The sequence below is a fragment of the Melospiza georgiana genome, unplaced genomic scaffold, assembly GCF_028018845.1.
Source record: "Melospiza georgiana isolate bMelGeo1 unplaced genomic scaffold, bMelGeo1.pri scaffold_29, whole genome shotgun sequence".
NCBI classification, from domain to species: Eukaryota; Metazoa; Chordata; class Aves; order Passeriformes; family Passerellidae; genus Melospiza; species Melospiza georgiana.
In genome coordinates this window covers 925,175-935,000 of record NW_026652215.1, presented here as the reverse complement: position 1 = coordinate 935,000, position 9,826 = coordinate 925,175, and the positions used below count along the sequence as shown (strand labels likewise).

General features: G+C 56.1%; 1 pseudogene; it reads left to right on the top strand.

Annotated features, from left to right (window-relative positions):
- Positions 1-8,658, top strand: part of LOC131096333 (zinc finger protein 850-like) — a 560,498-nt pseudogene extending 551,840 nt beyond the window's left edge.
- Positions 8,659-9,826: the final 1,168 nt, after the last annotated feature.

The window sequence follows — 9,826 nt, the reverse complement described above, 5'->3', positions numbered from 1 at the left end:
CCGCACTGCCCATCCCGACCTGTCCTGGCTCCATCCCTGCTCCTGCCACGGGCTGCGAGGGCTGCAGGACCGGGGCAGGAGGAATGGGATGGTGGAGCAGGGAGGGAGAAGCAGCAGGACAAGGGCTGGAGGGAACAAGAGAAGGAGGAGGAGGAGGAGGAGGAGGTGTGGAGCAGGAAGAGGAGGAGGACGAGTGGGAGAAAGAGCTGGGTGAGAGGAGGAGGAGTGGGAAGTGGAAGCGGGGGGAACACAGGCTCCAGCCCTCGCTTTCTCCGCAGCACTCCTGGACCCTGGGGCATTTCCCCCCCATATCTCAGGTGATCAGAGGGGGAGCTCAACCAAATATCCTGGGTGCTCCATAGGTGGGTATCTTTTTGGGGATGGGGGGATTTTTGGAACTCAAAGGACTCCAAAGCTAAGCTGCAAATGCCCATTGGGGAGATTTTGGCGGTGTCCTGGCAGGTTGTTTCTTCGCGGGGGAGGGCAAGAGAGGGGAGAACACTGGGACACCGACGTGTGTAGCCCAGAGAGAGGAGACCACCAGGATTCAGCCCGGAGAGGGGAACACCCTTGCGAGGGGGAAGCCCTGGAGCTCCCCACAGCCTGGAGCAGAGTCAGGGGAAACGGGAGCGCTGAGACACCAAGAGCCCCGGCATTGCTAAGAGGGAGCCCAGAGAGGGGGATCTAGGGAGCCCCTGGGGGCTGCAGGGAACCCCCAGCAGCACAGAGAAGGGGGAGCCCCAGAAGCCCAAGGTCAGAAGAGCAGAGAGGGGGGACCCTGGGGATTCCCGTGACAGCCTGGAGAGGGTGTGGACTCCTGGAGAGGAGAACGCTCAATAGATGCAGGACTCCAAGAAGTCCAAAGTGGAGAGACCAGAGAAGGGCAATTCATGGGGAGCTCTTTTTTGGAATAATCATGAGACATTCAAGTCTTGGCAGGCTTAAGGATGGTATTTCTCAGGGTTTTTCCAACTAATTTTTTTTGGTCTGGAGATTTTTATGGACACAAAATGTCTGGAGACTTCTAGAGATGGGTTGGTGCAGGAGGAATGCCAAACAAAATGCTCTCATACCTTGTTTTTCTCTTGGAAATAGGATTTCTCATTTCCAAACCTTAGCCCAGTCTGTGAGCTCCATTTCTGGGAACACCCAATGTTGATTAATTTTATCAGTCACTCAGTGAATCTCAATGGCCCATTAACAGAAGATATCTCCCTGGAGGGATGATGGGTTATGGAAGAGATAAAAATAAACCTGCCTCACCTGGTTTTAACAGCTTGCCCATTAATAGAGAATATCTGCCCTGGTGTTAGGAGGGATGTGTCATGGAAGTGATAAAGAACACCGCTCCTCCTGGTTTCAACAGATGGTGATAAAATACATACTGCTGGTTACATCTCGCATTGCAACATAAGACAAGATGGACATGGACCAGGGGTTGATGCCAGGCACGGTGGACACTAGGAATGGGATGACACAGGGAACAGACCAGAGAGCGACACCAGGCAGCGGGGACAATGTATCGAGGTGACACCAGCGGGTGTTCCCAGGGACAGGGCAACAGACTTGGCTGAGGTTTGGAAATGAGAAAAACAAGGTATGAGAGCATTTTGTTGGGCATTCCTCCTGCCCCAACCCATCTCTAGAAGTCTCCAGACATTTTGTGTCCATAAAAATCTCCAGACCACCAAGATCCTGCCCAAAAAAAAACTCCAGACCAAAAAAAATTAGTTGGAAAAACCCTGAGAAATACCATCCTTAAGCCTGCCAAGACTTGAATGTCTCATGATTATTCCAAAAAAGAGCTCCCCATGAATTGCCCTTCTCTGGTCTCTCCACTTTGGACTTCTTGGAGTCCTGCATCTATTGAGCGTTCTCCTCTCCAGGAGTCCACACCCTCTCCAGGCTGTCACGGGAATCCCCAGGGTCCCCCCTCTCTGCTCTTCTGACCTTGGGCTTCTGGGGCTCCCCCTTCTCTGTGCTGCTGGGGGTTCCCTGCAGCCCCCAGGGGTTCCCCAGATCCCCCTCTCTGGGCTCCCTCTTAGCAATGCCGGGGCTCTTGGTGTCTCAGCGCTCCCGTTTCCCCTGACTCTGCTCCAGGCTGTGGGGAGCTCCAGGGCTTCCCCCTCGCAAGGGTGTTCTCCTCTCCGGGCTGAATCCTGGCGGTCTCCTCTCTCTGGGCTACACACGTCGGTGTCCCAGTGTTCTCCCCTCTCTTGCCCTCCCCCGCGAAGAAACAACCTGCCGGGACACCGCCAAAATCTCCCCAATGGGCATTTGCAGCTTAGCTTTGGAGTCCTTTGAGCTCCAAAAATCCCCCCATCCCCAAAAAGATATCCACCTATGGAGCACCCAGGATATTTGGTTGAGCTCCCCCTCTGATCACCTGAGATATGGGGGGGAAATGCCCCAGGGTCCGGGAGTGCTGCGGAGAAAGCGAGGGCTGGAGCCTGTGTTCCCCCCGCTTCCACTTCCCACTCCTCCTCCTCTCACCCAGCTCTTCCTCCCACCCGTCCTCCTCCTCTTCCTGCTCCACACCTCCTCCTCCTCCTCCTCCTCCTTCTCTTGTTCCCTCCAGCCCTTGTCCTGCTGCTTCTCCCTCTTTGCTCCACCATCCCATTCCTCCTGTCCCGGTCCTGCAGCCCTCGCAGCCCGCGGCAGGAACGGGGATGGAGCCGGGACAGGTCGGGATGGGCAGTGCGGGGCTCTCAGCTGCTCCCACCCGCTGGGGCCGGGAGGAGCAGGAGGAGGAGAACCCTGCCTGGGGAGAAGGAGAGGCAAAGTGGGAAATCTGGAGGCTGCACATCCACACTGGGGCTTGCTGGGGATGTTGGTTGAGGCCTTCCAGCCCCTGGGGCTCCTATCGGGTAAGCTGGGAGGGGGGAACACAGACAGGGCTGGGGGATGCCAGGAGTGGCATCGCAGGGAGGGACTGGGCTGTACTGAGATCATCCTGGGATCATTTTGGAAGTGAGTAGGAACCTGCCGGGCCAATTGAGACCATGTTAGGGGCTAATGTGATATACTGGGAATGACTGGGATCATTCTGAGAGTGAGTGGGAGATGCTGTGAGCAACTGGGAGCACGCTGGTAGCAAATGGCATCATACTGGGACTGATTGTGTTGATGTAGCTGGAGGCAGCTTGGACCATACTGGGATGGACTGGAAGCAGCTAGGATTATACTAGGACCATACTGGGAATAGTGGTAGATGACTTGGATCATATTGGAAGTTACTGGGATCATACTGCTGTTAAAAGGGAGCAACTGGGATCACACTTTGGGCTACTGAGAGCAACGGAGAGTGTCTGAGGTTGGAAATGCAAGATGTGGGTGGGGGTATGTCATCTATTGCCATCTGTTAGAGGTGGGGCAGTTATCTTCTGTTAATTGGGCAGTTTTCTTTATCTCTTCCACAAGCCCTCCAGGGAGATATCTTCTGTTAATGGGCCATTGAGCCTCACTGCAGGACTGATAAAATTACCTCACCCCATTGGTAGATGTTCCACCCATGGGGAGGAGCCAGGCATTCCTACCTGGATATAATCAGAGATTTGGAACACCACAGTCAGGCTTTTCCCACTGGATTCCCAGAGGAGCAGCATTTCTTCTCCACTGGATTCCCAGAGGAGCAGCTTTTCTTCTCCACTGGATTCGTCGAGGAAGACCAGACCTATCTACACCACCACTGGACCTTTGGAGGAAAACTACACCATTCTGCAGGAACCACTGCTTCAACAGAACCACATCTGTCCCTCCAGGAGGACTGCAGCCACCATTTAATTGGAGTGCAACAAACACCCTGACTAACAGGGTGTCAGCTTGGATTCTGACTCTACTATTACATTTTTCATTTTATTTTCCTAGCAAAGAACTGTTATTCCTATTTCCATATCTTTCCCTGAGAGCCCCTTAATTTCAAAATTATAGTACTTTGGAGGGAGGGGGTTTACATTTTCAATTTTAAGGGAGGCTCTGCCTTCCTTAGCAGACACCAAGACAGGCAGCGGGACCATCAAACCCAACGCGCCCAGCCCTTGTTTTCCCCCAAGCCAGGATTTCCTGTTTCTAAACCTTGGCCCGATTCAAGAGGAGGAGGTCGTGAGGAAGAGGAAGATGGCCCATCAGCCCCAAGCAGGTGAGGAGGAAGTCAGTGCCCCTTTCCCCCTCTCTCCTGCTCCATCTCCCGCCCCAGCACGGCCCCCGGCTGCAGGACAACCCTGCTGCCAAAGCTTTCCTGCTGGGAACACACTGGGGGGATCTCCTTGTCCTTCCCTGTGGCACGGAGGCAAATCCCATCCTCTCCTTGTCCTTCCTCCCCCAGACCAGGAGCTGAGGATGGAGACCAGGGCGGACAAATCCCCACAGCAGAACCTTGTGGAAGAGGCTGTTTTGAGCAGCTCCACAGCACAGGAATCCAACGGGGAGGAAAAACCCCAGAGATCCCACACGAGGAGGGGCTGCAAACGCAGATCTCAGGCATCTGAGGGGGAAAGGCCCACCCTGGACCGGGGAGGTGCCTGGAGCTCAGAGCTCGTGGTCCACGAGCAGCTTCAGGGTAAGGAGAAGCCCCAGAAGTGCTTGAAATGTGGGAAGAGCTTGAGCCAGAAATCCAACCTGATCTGCCACATGAAAATCCACACGGGGGAGAGGCCCTATATATGTGAGGAGTGTGGGAAGAGCTTCAGCCGGAGATCCAACTTGACTGTCCACTTGAGGAGCCACACCGAGGAGAGGTCTTACAAGTGTGAGGAGTGTGGGAAGAGCTTCAGCTGGATCTCCTGCCTGATTGTCCACCTGAGGAGGCACACTGAGGAGAGGTGTTACAAGTGTGAGGAGTGTGGGAAGAGTTTCAGCCGGATCTCCCACCTGACTGTCCACATGAGGAGGCACACCGAGGAGAAACCCTACGAGTGTGATAAATGCCGAAAGGGGTTTCAGACCAGCTCTGATCTCCTCAGGCACCAGCGCACTCACACAGAGGAGAGGCCCTTCCTCTGCCCCGACTGCGGGAAAGGCTTCAAGTACAACTCCTCCCTTGTCAGCCACCAGCACATGCACACCCAGGAGAGGCCCTATGAGTGTCCCAAGTGTGGGAAGAGATTCACCCACAAGTCAAACCTGATTGTCCACAAGAGGATCCACACTGGCGAGAGGTCTTACGAGTGTGGGGAGTGTGGGAAGAGCTTCTGCCAGCGCTCCCACCTGATCTACCACCTGAGGAGCCACACTGGGGAGAAGCCCTATGAGTGTGATAAATGCAGGAAGAGGTTTCAGACCAGCTCTCATCTTGTCAGGCACCAGAGGATTCACACGGAGGAGCGGCCCTTTCGCTGCCCTGACTGCGGGAAGGGCTTCAGGGACAACTCCACCCTCGTGACCCACCAGCGCATCCACAGTGGGGAGAGGCCCTATGAGTGTCCTGAGTGTGGGAAGAGCTTCTCTCAGAGCTCTATCTTGAGCAGACACCAACAGAGCCAGCACTAAGGGCAGCCCAGTGAGTGCCCCAAGTGCAGGAAGACCTTCCTGCGCTGCTCCAGCTCCAGCCTCCACAGAGGCATCCACCCTGGGTAATCCCCAGGAAACCCCGGTAAGCAGAGCCCAGGCCATTCCTGTTGCCGGTTATCCATTTTAGAAACCACCTGTCCAGCTGCTTCACATCTTCCTTGCACCCCGCGGACTGGATTTTCCTTTCATTTCTGTTGGTCCCTTCAAAACACACAAAACTAGGGTAAAAAAAAAGACATTGGAATAAGCCATTGATGGGGACATGGGGGGATCTGCCAGGGGATGGGGGGCATGTTGGGTTTGAGGGAGGTGGGGGTTCCTGGGAGGGACTTGGGGGTTGCTCAGGGCTTTGGGCAGAACAGGCCGAGTAGCTGCAAAAGTGTTTGGGGACCCTGGTGAAAGTTTTGGCGTGGCTGATCAAGGCCCCCCTGCCCTGGAACTGTCTCCATGTCCCTCTGTCCTGGTTGCCAGTGTCCCTGTTCAGGATCCCCCTCTCCCTGCTGTCACCCCCTCTCACCCACCCATTCCCATGTCACCCTGGTACCGTTCCGCTGCCATCCCAGCCTGAATCTCATTCCAGTCTCATTCCCTATCCGTCTCCCATATTCCAAGTCTCTGTTCCCCTTCTGTTATTCACGGTCCCGCTCCTGTTCCCATATTTCCATTTCAATATTCCCCGTCCCATACCCATATTCCAATTCCCGGTCCCTGTCCCCATTCTCTGTGCCATTCCAGTTCCGTGTGCCATTTCCGATCATGTCCCCATTCCCATGCCTCTTCCCTGTCCCCATACCCACTCCCTGTCCTCATTGCCGTCCCCATTCCCGCTCCCGGTCCCCATTCCCGCTCCCTGTCCCCTCTCACCGGACGCCGCCGCCATTGCTCCGGCCCCTCCCGGCCCTCACATAACCGAGCAAACCCCGCGCTGCTCCCGCCCACCAATCCCAGCGCGTGATCGCTCTCTTATTCTCATAACCAGGCCTTCTATCGTGGCCCCACTAGCTGCTGGCTGCAGCCGCCTCCGAGTGCTGTTTGCTCCCAGTTCCCTCTCAGTTCTCCCAGTAAAAGCGGGACTGGCAGGGAAAGCGCTCCCAATTCCTTTCCGCTGCTCTCATGATCTTTCCCAATGCTCCCAGTTTCACTCCCCAGTTTTACTGCCATGCTGTTTCCGAACCGGCCCAGGGCAGAGCGCGGCTGCTTTTGGGTGTCAGCATTGCCTGGGCCGGTCTAGGAGTGAAAGAAAAGTGGAAGGAAGAGGAGGAACAGACGAGGAGTAAGTGGAGGAGCAGAAGGAAGAGGAGCAGCACAACCACGTTGGTTTCCCCGCCGCCTTCCCCTGCCGCTCAGGCTGAAGCTCCCCTGACTCCTGCTGCATTGCCCCCTCCAGAAGCCACAGGTGAGTGGGGAGGGGGAGCTTGCACCAGATCCATCGGGGGGTCTCTGGGAGGGTTTTTTCATGGGGCAGGGGATCTTTGACTCTTGCAGGACCTCAAACCTGAACCGTTAATTTCCCGTGGAGGGAACAGACTCACGTTCGCCTGGTACCGATGGGCACAGGGGTGATCTCGGGCTGGGGGATGCCCAGGAGAGCAAACGGGAGCTCGGGAGCCCTGGAGTCAGGAAGAGCGCAGAGGGGCAATCCCGGAGCTGGGAGACAAACTGGCTGCCTGGAGGGGTGGGGGAGGCTGGGGATGAGCGGGCTCCAGGCCCCTCAAGGCTGAAAGGGGCATTGACTTCTCCAGCTGCACTTGGGCAACAGGACTATCAAACCCAACACGTTCAGCCCTTGTTTTCCCCCAAACCAGGATTTTCTTTTTCCAAACCTTGGCCCGATGAAGAAGGAGGACGCCCTGAGGAAGAAGATGGCCCAGGAGCCCCAGGCAGGTGAGGAGGAAGCCAGTGCCCCTTTCCCCTCTCTCCTGCTCCATCTCCCACCCCAGCACGGCCCCCGGCTGCAGGACAACCCTGGTGCCAAAGCTGTCCTGCTGGGGACGCACTGGGAGGATCTCCTTGTCCTTCCCTGTGGCACGGAGGCAAATCCCATCTTTTCCTTGTCCTTCCTTCCCCAGACAAGAAGCTTAGGCCAGAGACCAGGGAGGTCAAATCCCCACAGCAGAACCTTGTAGAAGAGGCTGTTTTGTGCAGCTCCACAGCACAGGAATCAAAGGGGAAAGAAAAGCCCCAGAGATCCCTTACGAGGAGGGGCTGCAAATGCCGATCACAGGGATCTGAGGGGGAAAGGCCCACCCTGGGCCAGGGATGGAGCTGCAGCTCAGAGCTGGGGATCCATGAGCAGCTCCAGGATGGGGAGGAGTCCCGCAAGTCCTCAGAATGTGGGAAGACCTTCTCCCTGAGATCCTCCCTGATCTGCCACATGAGAATCCACACAGAAGAACGTCCCGACGAGTGTGATAAATGCAGGAAGAGGTTTCAGATGAGTTCCTGTCTCATCAGGCATCAGCAGAGTCACAAAGGTGAGAGGCCCTTCTGCTGCCACCATTGTGCAAAAGGCTTCAGGTACAACTCTGGCCTCATCACTACCTGCGTGTCCACAGCGGGGAGAGGCCCTACGAGTGTCCTGAGTTTGGAAAGTGCTTGACCCAGAACTCCACCCTGACTGCCCACCTGAGGATCCACACGGAGGAACAAAGCTATGAGTATGCAGAGGGTGGGAAGAGCTTTAGGACGACATCTGAACTGACTATCCACCAGAGAAACCACACTGGGGAATGGCCTTTTGAGTGTGGGGAATGTGGGAATAGCTACCAGAGGAGAAGCCACCTGACCCGCCACATGGAAGTCCACACAGGTCTTGAAGAGCCCTACAAATATGGGCAGTGTGGGAAGAGCTTCATGTCAAAGTCCCACCTGATTGGCCACCACAGGATCCACACTGGAGAGAGGCCCTATGAGTGTATTAAATGCAAGAAGAGGTTTCAGACCAGCTCCTTTTTCCTCCTGCACCAGCAGCTTCATACAGATGAGAGGCCCTTCAACTGCCCTGACTGCGGGAAGGGCTTCAAGCAGAGCGCTGCTCTCTTCAGCCACTGGTGCATCCACTCCAGGGAGAGGCCCTACGAGTGTTCTGAGTGTAGGAAGAGCTTCTCTCAGAGCTCTATCTTGACCAGACACCAACAGAGCCACCACTAAGGGCAGCCCTGGGAGTGCCCCAAGTGCAGGAAGAGCTTTGTTCCCGTGACACCCTTTGTCCTCTGATTTTGGGTCCTTTCCTCCCCCTTTGAGACGTTTCCCCCAGATTGGATCCTTTTCCCGTCTTTTGCGTCCCTTCTCCCTATTTTGTGTCTTTTCCTCCCTACTTTGGATCCTTTCTCTGTCATTTGGGTCCTCCCCCCATTTTGGGTCACTCTTCCCCTATTTGGGGTTCTTTTCGCCCTTTTTGGCTCCTTTCCCTATTTTCCATCCTTCCCCCCTCTAGTTTTGAACATCCTCCCCTTTGACTTGGTGAAGTTTTGGGTGCATCCCGCCCTCCAACCCTCTCCCCACCCCTTAACCCCCTTCACCCCCCACCCCTGTCCACCCAGGCATGTCCCCAGCTGTGTTCCTAATTGTCCCCCCATGCCCCATGGACTCAGTGCTCACTGTCCTGGATGCCCTTGAGTCCCCAGCCCAGGACTCTGGATCTCCTTTGCCAGGAGTTCTGGATCTGGCCTGGCTTCCAGGGAACACCAGTGGCACTGGGGCTCGGGGTGGGTGGCATGGCAGGGTTGCTGGGACAGGGTTTGGGGTCATCTTGGCACTGACCGAGGGTCTTGTCCACTCTGCAGTGAGAAGTGGCCCTGGCTGGAGAGTATGGGATGGATGGGGGCAGGAGAGGTTGGACCCTGGTCCAGATGGACACCAGTCCATGGATCCCACTCTGGATGGACACTGGTCCAGATGGACATCCGAGCCATGGATCCCAGCTGGATTCTGATCTGGACAGCCCCTGGCCCTGCAGCCCCACAGCCTGGCCTGCCCCCAGCCCAGATGACCACCAGCCTGCCCACAGCCTGGCCCATCTCACTGTCTCACCAGTCCATCCCAGTAGCCCCCAACCCAAAATCCCCCCAAATAAACCCAATGTTATCACACCAGCTCCACATGGTCCCTGCAGAGCGAGAGGAAAACTGAGGCGAGGCCTGGGGAGGTGACTTTGTGGTGATGGGAGGGGATTTTGGGACCGACCCTGGAGAACCCCAAAAAGAGCACCCACCCCTCAAATTGTCACCACAGCATGGTGGGACCTCCAGCTGTCACTGCAGGAGCCACCAGCTGTCACTCCAGGAGCCACTGTGACCCTGCAGCCCCTTTGGGGGGT